The sequence below is a fragment of the Mustela nivalis genome (assembly GCF_964662115.1).
Source record: "Mustela nivalis genome assembly, chromosome: 6".
Lineage (NCBI taxonomy): Eukaryota > Metazoa > Chordata > Mammalia > Carnivora > Mustelidae > Mustela > Mustela nivalis.
The window spans coordinates 149,689,684-149,703,644 of record NC_139025.1 but is presented as its reverse complement, the minus strand read 5'-3'; the positions used below and the strand labels follow the sequence as shown (position 1 = coordinate 149,703,644).

Below are 13,961 nucleotides of genomic sequence, written 5' to 3'. Positions count from 1 at the left end.
CCCCAGGATGCAACAGCTCCACTCCCGAATGGACTCAGTGCTTCTATCCACCAAAAAACCTACCTATTCAGTAATGCTCATAATCCTGGAAGCTTTATTTACATATGCTAGCCCCAGACTGGAAACAAACCAGATGTCCATCGGCAAGGAAACAAATAAATAATGGTATAGTCATGCATTGGAATATTATGCAGCAATGAAAAAGCATACCCTAGTATGGCAGACACAACATAAATGGATGTCACAGATAATATTGAGTGAAAAGAACCAGACACAAAGGGGAACGTACTGTATGACTCCATCCATATGAGGTTTTAAGACAGGAAAACTGACCTAAAGTGACAGAGATCAGAGTAGTGGTCCCTTTAGGAGGTTCCTGCCTGTGGGGACACAGAGAACCTTTGTGGGGGTTGGAGAGGCTCTAAATCCTGATCTGAGTGGTGGTCTCACTATTGTAAGCGTTCTCCACACTGAAGATCTGGATGCTTCACGTGATGTTAGTTACACCTCAATTCCAGTAAAACAAAGAGCTCCTGCCGATCAACAAGGAAAAGCTGAGAAATACAAATGTTTTCTGAGCAAAGAATATAAATTGGAAATATATATATATACGTGTGTGTGTGTGTGTGTGTGTGTGTATAATTCAAAGAAAGTCCTCGGAGCTAATAAGTATTTGAAAAGATGATCAAACTCATTAGTAATTAGACAAATATATGTAGAAGCATCCTATGGCTTGGAACCATGAGAATGACAAAGATTAGCAAAGTAGGCTGTACCCAGAGCAGGCCAGGATGTGAGGAGGTGCGGGTGATACATTGCAGGAGGGCACATGATAAGCGGGCTGAGGCAGTGCAATCGCAGTCAAGCCTGCAGCCCTTGGTGACCTTGGTACCCGGAGATCCAGCTCTTCGTGCTCGTGCAGGTTGGCAAGAGGGCCGGAAGGAGCGCATGGTCGCTGGGACAGTCCTCCCAGGAATGCTGCCTTCAACTCCCCGTTGTCATTCATCAGAGGGAGGGCTAAGTCAGGTGGTGGGACATACTATGGGATGTCGCCCTTCTTATTGCAGAATGTGCATACGTGGACCTCAAAAAATAGGACCAATTGAAACAAGTAAGGAGCAGAACTAGATTCCCACCCCCCACACACACAATAGTTCTGCACATTTTATGAGAATATATGCATATTTAAAGGCATATGATAAACATCAGAGCAGATGCTTAAGGGAGATTGAAAGTCAATATTGGGGGAAAAAAGAGAACTATAAAATAAAATACGACCCAGCCATTCTACTTTGAGAGTGAAAGCATATGTCTACACCAAGATTTCTAAACATATGATCATAGAAGCTTTACTTGTAAGAGCTCCAAGCTGGAAACAACCCAGATGTCCATCAACAGAGAGATGGATGAACAGATTATACCCTAAGCATACAACGGAATACTAGTCAACAATTAAAGAAGACAAAAACACCGACACACACAGCATGAATGACTCCAAAAATAATTATACTGAATGACAGAATCCAGACTGTGTGATTCCACTCACATAAACTCCTAGAAAATGCAAATTGGTCTAGAGGGACGGAAAGCAGAAGAGTGGTGGCCTGAAGAATGGCGGTTGGGAGAGGGCAGAGGTGGGCAGGAGGGATTTACCAAAGGGTTCCAGGAAACTTCGGGGGATGAGACGGATTTGTGGCTTATCCCGGTTACGGCGCTGGTTTCTCAGGCGTGTGCACGTGTCAAAACTCATCAGATTGTACACTTTAAATACGTGCAGGGTGTTTGATGTCGATTGAAGCTGCAAAAAAGAAATAAAATAAGAGGGCTCTGCATTAACCGATGATGATAATGTACTTGGAACTGAGGGATGTGACTAACTTAACTTGTTGCCCTGAAGTTAAAGTTAACAAAAGCCTAAATAAATAAACAAATAAATAAAAATAAAGCAAAAAAGAAAGCTTAAATAGTTGAATGGCGTGCCCAGGCCTCACGGCTTGGATGCTGACTCCTACACTGTCACGATCATACTCTGTGGCTCGGGGCTTGTCCTAGTTCAAGGTGTTCTGTAAGTCCCTATATTTGATGGGGGCATTCACCCAAGCCCTGGGGTCATCTCTAGGAAAGGCACTGGGCACTCAGAGATGGGGGACATCTAGGGGACATTCCCCTAGGCCCTCCCACCCAGCTGGGGAGAGACATTTGGACAGATATTCACAAAGCTAGGTGAAATCAGGGAAGGCTTCCTGTAAGAGGTGATGCCTGAGTTCAGAGGTGTTTGGGCCAGAGTAAACACTTGCTGAGTACTATCTGTATTACTATGGCTCCCCATGATCTTAGAGAAAGGAAAGCAGAGAGGAAGAGGGGGTTCCAGGAAGAGGGGTTGGGGATGGGGGTGTGGGAGAGGTGGAGGTGGGCATGTTGATTTGGTTTGTGCCTAGGGAACAGGCCAAATTAACAAGGGATGTCATTTTAAGGCTTGTTGTCATCCCCCTGAAAGTAAGTGCCCAAAAGCCATGGGGGCATGAGAGAGTTCTGGGCCGGATTTAATGGTGCCCCCCCCCCCATATACATTTGGCTCCGGAGCTTTGCACGGGGTGTGGGGGCAGAGTCTCAACAGTGAGCGGGAGTGAGTGCCCCCACCTTCAGTCCTGAGGAACCCAATCTGTAGATGCTTTCATCCAACACGAGTGTCCTCACCGGGTCTCTGCCTGCCCGACACACAGTAGGAAATCAGTAAAGGCTGGGTTCCTCTCTTGCCTCTCTCCTTTCCCTGGACACTTACAGGCTCTGCTCAAGACCTGCCCCAGGCCCCTGTCCATACCAAGCCATGACCAGGGCAGGTGGACCCAGAGTCCCAGGAAGAGTGGGGCAAAGGCTTCAGGGCTGGGCAGCCCCTCCGCCACGTGGAAGGAGGGGGCTGTTCTTGATTCTCTGCCATGAAAAAGCCCCATTGTGGGGACTTTGAGGGAGAATATATTTATTTTGCTTCCTGAGCTGTGTGAACAGTGCTCTGTGTGGCCGGGGAGGGATTACGTCCCCCTCCTGGGTGGTGTGATGTAAAAAGGCCCCATTCAGTCAGGGATGGCTGCCCACGGGTAGTCCTAGACTCCTGCGCTGTCCCTGGGGGCAGTCTGCTTTCCGTCTTTCTCCCTGAGGTAAGGGCTTGGGGCTGGGAGTGGGGGTGGGGGGCTGGGAGACAGCCTTCAGTAGGCCCAGTCCCTGAGCCCCGCCCCCTTCACCTTCACCTTGAGCCCCCAACCCCTTCAACCCTCATGCTGTGCCCCTCAGAGTGGGGCGATCCTGGAAGGACTTCCCACTTCCCCTTGAGCTGTTACCTTGGAGGGGGGTTCTTACTTCCGGTCACAGAGATCTGCGGACAGAAGCCTTCACCAGTGCTCTGAATTATGTTTCCATAATTTCTATGATTATTTTGTGAATGGCACAACTATGTTGTATTATGTTTGGGGGGAGGGCGTGTGTGTGTGTGTCTGAGTGTCTGTGTGTGTGCAGTATTTGTTCACAGGAAATGTCTTAAACACAGCTTGACTTTTGTAACCTTGCTCTGGCATTTCTCTCTTTTCTAGTACACTGGGAACCCCAGTCCCTGGAAATGGACCCGGATTCTCTGGAGCTAAGGGCCCTTGGTAAAAGGAGCCTGTGCCTTGAGCACGTCTGGACACAAAGGATGAGGTAAGCGGGTAGCGTGTCTCAGTCCCTGGCCAATGCTGGAGCAGTGGGTGCAAGGGCTGCCTCCTGGCCAGGCAGGTACCCTGCCAGTAGGCACAGAGGCCAGGAAGAGGGTCCTTCCTCAACATTGGCTGGTTCCCCAGGCGATCAGGCCCTTGGTAGGAACATGAAGTTCAGGTCCTTGCTGGGCTGTTCCTGGCAGGCTCCCAGGTCAAGCATGGGCACTTGTGCGACCCCAAGTTTGAGGGGCAGAAGCCAGAGCCCCCAGCCACCGTGGGGTCTTACATCAGTGAGAAGGTAGCTCACTGTCTCCTTCCTGCCCAGTGGACTGGCCCTCTGCCTCTGGTTCCGACTGTGTCTCTGCCTCACTGAGTGACCTCGGGAATTCACCAAGCTTTGGTTTTCCCATCCGCACAGCAGGGCATTGCACGGGCTGGTCTCAGAGGGCCCTCTCAGCTCCGATTTTCCGTAAGCCTTGGAAGCCAGATGCAGAAATATATGGGATCGGACGGAAAATCTTCACATGGGCACCTGGAAGGTCACAGCTGGATGCCGGCAGCTCCCTGTGCCCTAACACGGATTGAAAGGGGTTTTCTCCTGGCCGTTTGCATCCAAGCTCCTGGGAAGGTTCAGGATGTTTGGTTAATACACAGCTCCACTCATCCCTTCTCTTCTTCGAGAAGAGCCTTAGAGGAGGGCGTAATGCCGGGATTTGGGGTGGTGTAGAGAGGAGGCTAAGGAGGGAAGGCATTAGGAGTGACTGCATAGAAGGGCTCTGCTCAACCCTGGGGAGCCCTGAGCTCCCAGCTGCCTATCCTAAGATAGGGTCTGATTTCAGGGCATGGCCCTGTCTCAGGAGAGAGACGACTCCCTCCCAGAGGAGCAAGAGGGCCATTTGCTGTCCAGCAAGACCTTCTGGTGGGAAGGCATCTCTGTGTGTAGGGTAGCCTGGCACACACCCTTAGCCTTGATCTTGTATTCAAGGGTGAGGGGCTATGGGTTCTGTGAGAGGCCAGGATTACCCAAGCTGAGCATGGCTTGAATGCCTGGTGGAGGCATTTACCATCAGCCTTAGCTGAGATGTGACATCACCTAGGGCTCGGGAAACAGGGCTCTGACTTCCCCAGAACTTGACCTAGTCATCCCAGAGCAAGCTGGAGTGTTCTTAAAAATCAAGGATGGATTCATGGAGAGATGGATGGATCCAATCAAACCAGTCTCTGGGAGGAATCCCTAAGAATCTTCTGTAGATGACGAACTTCTACAAAAGAGAGGAAAGTGAAATTTTATCTCTGTGTTTTGAGCCAGATGGACAAAGAGAAAGGATGCTGGTCAGGATTGGGGAGCTAGTCCTCAAGGGGGCGGTGGAGAGAGACACACCCTGGGAACCCAGAGAGGAGGACTTTAGGAAGATCCGTAATGTCCAATCTCATGGAGCTCAAAGAGGGAGAAAGCAAGTTGGATTTTCTCTTTGGTGGATCCTGGGAGAGAATTTTAGTAGTCTGTTGGCTAGGGCTAAGGAGGGATTTCTGAGCTCCTGGAAGACAGACAGGAGTGCCTCTGGCTTCTGCTTGGCGCTTTGCAGGGGTGAAACATGATTTCTGTACAGCCAGTATCTCCGCCAGTTACAGACACACCGCCTGCCATGTCCAAATCGGATTCCGTCGGGACAGAGTTCCCTCACAGAGAGCGTGTGCTCTCTTGTCTACATCTCGTCGTTTACGAGTGACATCATGGTGTGTTGAGAAGAGCCCAGTGCCCGATGTCACAAGATCTGGTCTCTGATCCTGCTTCTGGTGCCAACCAAGCGGATTTCCTTGGCCAGATCATTCAGCTGGAACCCTTTATCAGGCACGAGCAAAGTCACTCACGGCTCCTTCTCTGCCATTGCTGCTCACGCTGGACAAGTACATTTAATATAACATTTAAATATAACATTTAACGTTTAACATTTAAATATAAACCAGAGGGTATGAATTCAAGCTTCCTGAGGTTCCTTCCATTTCCACTCATCTATGACTACATATATATATATATATATATATATATATATATATTTTTTTTTTTTTTTTTTTTGGTCATAATCAGCATTCTTCCAAAGTTGCCTAGAGTTGGCCCATCTCTGTCAATTAGGCTTTTATAGATTATTTAGTTCAATCTCCTTGAGGGTAGACACTATAGCATTTATTGTCATAACTCCAAAGCCTAACTTCTATGACCAGTCATAAGATCTTGGCTGATAAACGATAAGCGTTCATTGAATGAAAAAGTAAATCACTTCCGACTACACTTTGATCCCCTAGAGACACATTTAAGGATACTTACTTAGCATGTGGTCCTCATGGTAGACAACATGCCATCGTGTTGCCCGCTGATCAAGGATTAGGCTGAGGACAAGGCAGGATGTGTCCTGTGGCCGGTTCCTGATGTGACATCGGCATGCGGGTTTGTAACTTCAAGTTTGGGCTCGTCTCGACATCCATCAGCTCATCAACACAGCATTGGGAAACATCACCACCAGGCCCCAGCCACAGTGGAAAAGGGACAGTGACAACTTGGAAAGCATCTGGAGGCAAGTGGCCAGGAAGGTGAAGGGTCTGGAAATGACCGTGAAGTGAGGCATGATTAAGAGACCCAGAAGAGGGGCACCTGGGTGGCTCAATGGGTTAAAGCCTCTGCTTTTGGCTCAGGTCATGATCTCAGGGTCCTGGGATCAGGCTCTCTGCTCAGTGGGGAGCCTGCTTCCCTCTGCCTGCCTCTCTGCCTACTTGTGGTCTCTCTGTCAAATAAATAAATAAAATCTTAAAAAAAAAAGAAGAACTAGGAGAATAAGGCCGGGAGAGATGGAGACTTGATGGCCACTGATAATATTTGAAGGGTTGTTACAAAGGGTGTGGTCCAAGCCAGCTGGGGCTAGAGTAGTCTCTTCCCTGCGTGGCCCTCCAGAGAACAGACCTGCCCCTGGTAGACGTGAAGTTACAGGGAGTCAATTTTAGCTCCACTTCAGAAGATTTTTCCCATCTGAGGCATAAGAACATAGAACTGACCACCCAGTCAAGTAGAGAATGGGTGACAATTGCCAAGAATGAAGGACCCGAGATTGCCTAGCCTGGGTGGCTGCACAGGGTGACTTCAGAGGTCCCTTTCAGCGTGGAGACTCCAGGATCCTAGAGAATTTTGCACTGGGGTAAAAAGAAAGCTCCTTGCTTTGTCGATTTAGAAACCATCCTCTGGTCTTAGCCGTGGTTCATCTGATTCCTGGCTGGTGTCCTCTAAACACATTTCTCCATTTGGCGGTTTTGGCCTTCCAGCTGCATGACTGTAAACCTCTTTGCTCTCTGTCTTTAAAAGAAAGAAAGAAAGAAAGAAAGAAAGAAAGAAAGAAAGAAAGAAAGAAAGAAAGAAAGAAAAAAAAAAGATAAAGAGACGTTTTTCTTTGCCAAAGAAAGAGCTTAGGAGGTCTCGGGAAGACTGTACCCAAATGGAGGCATTCCATTAAAAAAAAAAAAAATCATTAAATAATTAAATAAACAAATAAACAGTAGCCCTCCAAGCCAAAATTACGCAGCCAAATTCAATTTGCCCAGCTGTTCAGAAAACAGAGCTTTTTGTCTGTCTGTCTGTCTGTCTTCGAGGTCTCTGCAAGGAGAATGCATTTGCCTGACCTGGGATTCGATCCATTTATTTTGCATCTGGGGATGGGTAGGTGGGGAATCCTTTGAAGCTTAGACCTCTTGAGGGAGGATGGAGAGGGAGGGAGGGTCTCCATGGCAACCCATGGCGTGGGGGAGGAGCGACCATGACAGCCTCTTTTCACCCCAAGCCAAGCTTTCCAAGGGCCACTCAGCCTGAGGTTTGTGCCTCGGGGGGGCCTCCTATCTGGTGGTTGGTGATGCCAGAGCGTGATTTTCTTGGAACTACGCAGAGTGTGGCTGGTAGAAAAGAAATTAATCGATCAGCGGCAGGGCCGAAAATAAAACCTGATTCACCACCGCTTTATTTGTGACACAGTCGCGCCAACCAGCAGTAGCCCTCGGCTCCCCCACCCAGGGCTCGGCTGGGTTTTCTTTTCACAGCAGCATACACTGTCCGAGTCAGAAGGGTTCTCTGGGATCGTCCAACCCCCTCATTTTACAGATGAGGTTTCGTTTGAAGCTTAGTTCCAAGCGGGCTTGGCGTCCAACAGGAAAGCGCTAACATTTTCCAGAAGCAGCCCTCGCCGGCCGGCTGAAGGCTACTTTAACATGTAAGTCCCCGTCTTGTTTCAATTAGCTCCGGGGCTCTGGGCACAATGACTGGAAAATGGGTGAGCTGAGGGTTGAGGAAGTGATGTCACTGGGGACCCCAGGTAGAGTCCGGGCCACGGCGATGACGGGGCGAGTCCTGGCTTGTGCAATTAGCAGTGGAGGGAGATGGGGTGGGGGAGGGGTGCTGCTGCTGGAGCTGCTGGTTCTAGTGGCAGCTGCAGGTCATCAGGGGCCACTCTGGGAGAGGCACGTCTTTGGGGGACAAGCCGCAGGTAGAGGTGGGAGCTTCTGGCCCCACCATGCTGGGTAACAGGCGCAAGGGCGCCGCCTGCTGGCTGCAGGGAGCCAGGGGCTCCCTGGCTGGATCTGCTCACTGTGGGCAGAGAAATTGTATGCAGCGTAACAGGCTGGGTGGCTTCTGGGGGGTTTGAGCTGTTGGAAGAGGAGCCTTTTTCCCAGCCACATCCCCAGCACCATTGTCCCCTTCAACTACCGGGGCCCATCCACCTGCTGAGTTTTCCTGAGAAACGAGGCTCTACTGCCTGACCAGGTGCCCCAGAGGAAGGACTCGAATTGCCTGAAATCACAGGCTGTGTGTGAACCCACAGAAGACCCTGCCTGCCTGGGTTTCGTGTGTGTGTGTGTGTGTGTGTGTGTGTGTGTGTGTGTGTGGTGTTTGGGGGGGGAAGGGAGGGTAGAAGGCGGGTGGCTGAACTGTTGTGCTGACAATTACAAGTCTGTTCTGAAGCCTAGAGGAAAAAATTAGTACAGACTAAAAGAAAGAAAATTTCAGGGTTTCCAAGAATACTTAAATAATTGCTGTAATTCTGGCCCTCAGATTGGCGGTTTGTTTGAGTAATGGCCTGGCATGAGTCCCTGATACCACACTTGGTCCTGGAGGCCAGGCTGGCTCTGTCGTGTCTGAAGGGACTATCCCAAGGCCATGTGGTATTCTGGGGGTCCTGAAGAAACTAAACTTCGGGCTCCAAGGTGTGGTGGCGAAGATGACTTTTCACTGGGAAGGATATGTCCACGGGCTCACAGCATGTGGGGGGTGTGCTTCTCTCAGGTGTGAAATCTCTCCCCTGCAAATGCCTGAGCTGTCTTATTACCCAAGCAGATCTTAGGGCCTAGAAGGAGGTGACAAATGTCCTTATTCCTCGGGGGCACCCTCCGCTTGCATCCAGATGCCCCAGGTTGAGCTGGGGGCTCGGGGCTGGCGGGATCCCTGAGCATCTACTCTGGCCATTGTGTCCTCATGATTCCTTCAGGTGCCTTTTCCCTGCATATGCCGCGACATCAGCTCCCCAGGAGAGAAGAGGGTCGTTTCTGGAGCTCCTGGAGGTGCAAAACCGGAGGAGCCATGGGGCTGGATGCCGCAGGCCGGGATTCTGGTCCCAAGTCTGCCATTAAGTGGCTGTGCTCTTTGAAGCCATTCAATCCCACCACCAAAAAGGATGGGAGCAGGACTCAGCCTGTATTAACCAGGGTTCACGGAATCCATTTGGGCAGAATGGATTCCCGCAGGCCTTCCCAGCTGGGGGTAGGCAGGGGGGGCGGGGGGGCTGCCCAGCAGCTCTGGGAATTGACTCTTCCCTGGGACTCCCATCCCGGGCTCAGCCACCATTTCTTTCTGACCTTTGAAATGCCACCTTTCCAGGAGAGTGGGGCTCTTGAGCCACTGTCCTACCCCTGAGAAACCTTAGTGTTTTCAGGGGACCCTATGTGCCCTCCCCATACATTGCTTCATAGGTGATCTCCCAAGGATGGCCAAGGTAATTTCCTCTGTCACTAGAACAGAAACACACACACACACACACATGCATACAGAAGCTTAATCTCCCTCAGAACACCCTCGTCTCCCCCCAGAGATGTCGCTGTAAAGTTGAAATGGGTCACTCTTGTTTCTCAAGTTGTCCCTAGGGACAGCAGCTCCATACACAGCCCGGTTGCAGCAGACAAGTGTTCAGTGTTGGAGCTCAGGGTCCCCCTCTCACTTTTTGGAACAGCCCTCCCTGGGTATCTGTTATTTTCTTATACTGGGGGACAATCCCGAAGGCTTCTGGGTAAGTGAACGTTGCTGTTCTGCTTACAACTCAACAGTGACTTCTCACTGCCGCTCTTACTGTAGTACACAGGCTGCAGATGGCCTGTCCCTGCCAGATTCTGTGCCTTGATCTCTCTCTCTCCCCCCTCCCCCCGCTCTGCCCCCAACAATGCCCAGTTTTCCCTGCCCTTTGTTTCCACTGCCTGTTGTGACAAGCGGCCCCCCAGTGGAGCCCCAGTTCAGAAGGGAACCCCTCATTTCCTCAAGATCCACACAACAGACCACACTTAACTCCCTGGGAAGTATTTTAATCCACATATGGAGGAATAAAACCGTCGTCCACCTTCCCCATAGATTTCCATAGTTACCTTCTGGAGGATCGTACCATGAGGCTCCCCAAACTCCCTGAGACACACAAGGAGGGTAGGACCATGATAATGAATGGGAGACATCACTGGTAGGATCTAGACTCCTTGCCATGCCTCCTGAGGGCTCTCCTGCCTACTTGAAGATCTCTGGCACTTGGGGGACACCACAAGGGGGAGTCCTGATTGTGAGCCCAAGCCTTGGTTTACCCACAGCTGAGGGGAGGTAGTGCAAGGACCTGCTGACTTATTCCTCCAAGGCAAGCTTCATAGGATTGCTTGAAAGTCATAGGGTGGATTATAAGAGATCTGTAAAGGGCTTGGAACTGAAATGCAGTATTTGGGGCCATGTGTGTGCATATTTCTGGAAAGACATTTTGAGAACAAAAGGGTAGGAGCTTCCAAGGGGTCTTCTCGAAACTCCCAAGGGATCAGCGTTTCCCAGTGTTGCTGAACCAAACAGAGTAAGTTGGGGAGCACGGGTCTGAGATTCTCTCTGGTTTGGCCATCTGGATCAATGACTTCCCTTAGGGTCAGGATAAGTGGGTTCAGAAATATTTGGTAGCCTAGCTGAGCATTTAGTTTGCTCAGACTGTCTCCTTCCTGGACTACAGAATCAGAGCTTCCCCTGGGCTGAGGGACCTTACAGCCCCCCCCCCTTTACACCCCATCCTGGGTCACCCAGCATTTCCCAGAGAGGGCTCCATGGGGGCAGGGGGATACGAGTGGGTTCCTGCTGTTCCTGGTCCACAGTGAGGTTAGTACAGAGAGGGAGAGCAGGCATTTAGAAACTTTTATAGCAACTTGACATTGTCGAAAGGTCCAAGAGAATGATCAGAGTCAGCAAATGTGGCTTGGAGTTTAGCTTTGCGTGGGAGCGTGTTTGGTGGCTCTGCCGTGATGATAGGAAAAGTAATTACTCAGATTAAGGAGCCTGGGCCAGAATGTGAATCTGTGCACTGATTCCCTTCACCAAGAATGCCTTGCCAGAAAAAAAAAAAAAAAAAAAAGCAAAACTGAACAGAAGGCTTGATGAAGAGAGAAGAAGTGAACTATGGAAAGCTAACACGGCAAGCTGAAAATCACTGTCTTTATCACGGACTAGTACGGGAGCTAGCTGCTACGAACTCTTGTCCCGTACAAAGGAAAATGGTCATGAAAGGGAAGGTCCTGTGGAAATATTCAAACTACGGAACAAACTCTTGGAATTTCTGCAACATAAGTTTGTCCTAACTTTTCACAAATATGTCAATTGGACAACCAGATTTCCGTATTTATTCACTATCCTCAGTTACTTTTGATGACCTGGGTACTTCCCTGCCAGGAAAAGGTTGTGCCATGCTTTATTAAAATTTTTTTCATGTTGTATCATTTTTACCAAATCAGCCGTGCTGCGCACATAGGTCAGATGAATCTTCCAGAAACTTTACTTTTTAAATCACGGCGTTACCCTTCTCAAAAATCTTAGAATTTTCAGAAAAGGTGAAAAGCCCAAGCTTCTCATGGGACAGTTAAGACCCCCTGTGACTGGGCACCGACTCGTGGTTCCAGCCTTCGTACTTGCTGCTTTCTTATAAAATAAAAAATTCTATGTATTTAAGGGGTAAACATGCTCATTTGCTATACAGTTACACAATGACCTGATCGCTATGATCAAGCTACTTAGCATATCATTCCCTCCCAGTTACTTGTGTGTCTGTGTGCTGAGAGCCCCTGAAATCTACTCTCTTCATGATTTTTCAGGGTTCATTCTGGTCTTAACTGCGGTCACCATGCTGTACGTCAGACCTCTGGACTTAAGCACCCTGCAAAACTGCAATGTTTTCATGTTTGACCAGCATCTCCCGACGGTTCCCATCACCGGCCCCTGGTAACCACTGTTGGTTCGTTCTCCTTTCTGCTTCTATGAACTTGATTTTGTTAGATTTCACATATAAGTGAGATCATGCGGGTTTTTTTTTTTTCTTTCTGTGTCTGGCTTATTTCTTGTAGCTTAATGTCCTCCAAGGTCATCCTTAGGGTTGCGAATGGCAGGGTCCTTCTTTGGGGAGCTGAACGATATCCCTGTGCGTGTATGTATACAGGTGTGTGTGTAAATTTCTCTATCCATTCACCAGTCAGTGGACACTACGTTTCCGTATTGCCATGCTTCCTGATATCAAATAAGATCAAAGGACAAAAATAAAGAATTAGAAATTTGGAAAAAATAGGGGCGCCTGGGAGGCTCAGTGGGTTAAACCTCTGCCTTCAGCTCAGGTCCTGATCCCAGGGTCCCAGGATTGAGTCCCGCAACGGGCTCTCTGCTCAACAGGGAGCCTGCTTCCTCCTCTTTCTCCTCTGTCTGCTTCTCTGCCTACTTGTGATCTCTGTCTGTCCAATAGATAAATAAAATCTTTAAAAAAGAAAGAAATTTGGAAAAAATAGATTTTCTGCCGATCGTTATAATGTGTTCCATAATTGGGGGTACCTGGCTGGCTCAGTCAGCAAAGCATGCAACTCTTGACCTTGGGATTGTAAGTTTGAGCCCCACATGGGCTGTAGAAATGACTTCAAAATAAAACCTTAAAAAAATGTGTTCCATAACTTGAAACTCTTACCAACAAGGTAGTGCATCCATATCTCGATGCTGCGCATTTGTAAAAAGTTATCAGTTTACAGGATGATGAAACATTTTGAATTTTGAATAAATTGGAATGGGATGGAATTTTGAATTTGACCGGAATGTATTTTCCAACAACAACAAAAATCCATGCATAAAAAATTCATGGGTCCAGAATCCATTTTTTCATTGGAAGATTATTTAAATGTACCTGTAATTTTTCAGGATAATTGTTGAAACTGGCTGTTGAAGAAGAACTGACGATGAATATCTTAAAGCTTCGTCATTTATCTTGCTTTTGATGGAAGTTAAATAAATATCCTGAGCTTGACGAGACTTTGCAAAAATCTCTGTCCATCCCTCTACTTTCGGGAGACTGGTTTCCATACAATGGACTTTGTTAAAACAAAACACAGGGACGCCTGGGTGGCTCAGTTGGTTAAGCAGCTGCCTTCGGCTCAGGTCATGATCCCAGCGTCCTGGGATCGAGTCCCACATCGGGCTCCTTGCTCCGCAGGGAGCCTGCTTCTCCCTCTGACTCTGCCTGCCACTCTGCCTGTGCTCGCTCTTGCTCTCTCGCTCTCTCTCTCTCTCTGACAAATAAATAAATAAAATCTTTAAAAAAAAAAAAAAAAAAGAAATTTCTTAAAAAAAAAAAAAAAAAAAAACACAGAAACAGTTGAGAGACCCGTTGAATCCTGTGACTCTCATTGTCTTCCATCCAACTTAAATATATACGTTTTTTTTTTTTAAGATTTATTTATTTATTTGACAGAGACAGATCACAAGTAGGCAGAGAGGCAGGCAGAGAGAGAGAGGAGGAAGCAGGCTTCCCGCTGAGCAGGGAGCCCGATGCGGGGCTCGATCCCGGGACCCTGGGACCATGACCCGAAGGCAAACACTCAATGACACCTTTTATGTACTTAAAATATCGATGCGCTTCACTCCAACCCTAAATATTTCAGCATTCCAGAGTTCAGTATTTATGGTTCTTTTCTATTCTTCGAGGTAAAATT

The 13,961-nt window shown here is 48.6% G+C and overlaps 1 long non-coding RNA gene across 1 annotated transcript in view; it reads left to right on the top strand.

The window, feature by feature from the left end:
• Positions 1 to 12,308, top strand: part of LOC309867318 — a 102,039-nt gene extending 89,731 nt beyond the window's left edge. The window contains exons 2-3 of the long non-coding RNA XR_014313108.1: positions 3,585 to 3,690; positions 12,090 to 12,308. This is a non-coding gene — a long non-coding RNA (uncharacterized lncRNA). The remainder of the gene's footprint in view (positions 1 to 3,584; positions 3,691 to 12,089) is intronic.
• The last annotated feature ends 1,653 nt before the right edge of the window (positions 12,309 to 13,961 follow it).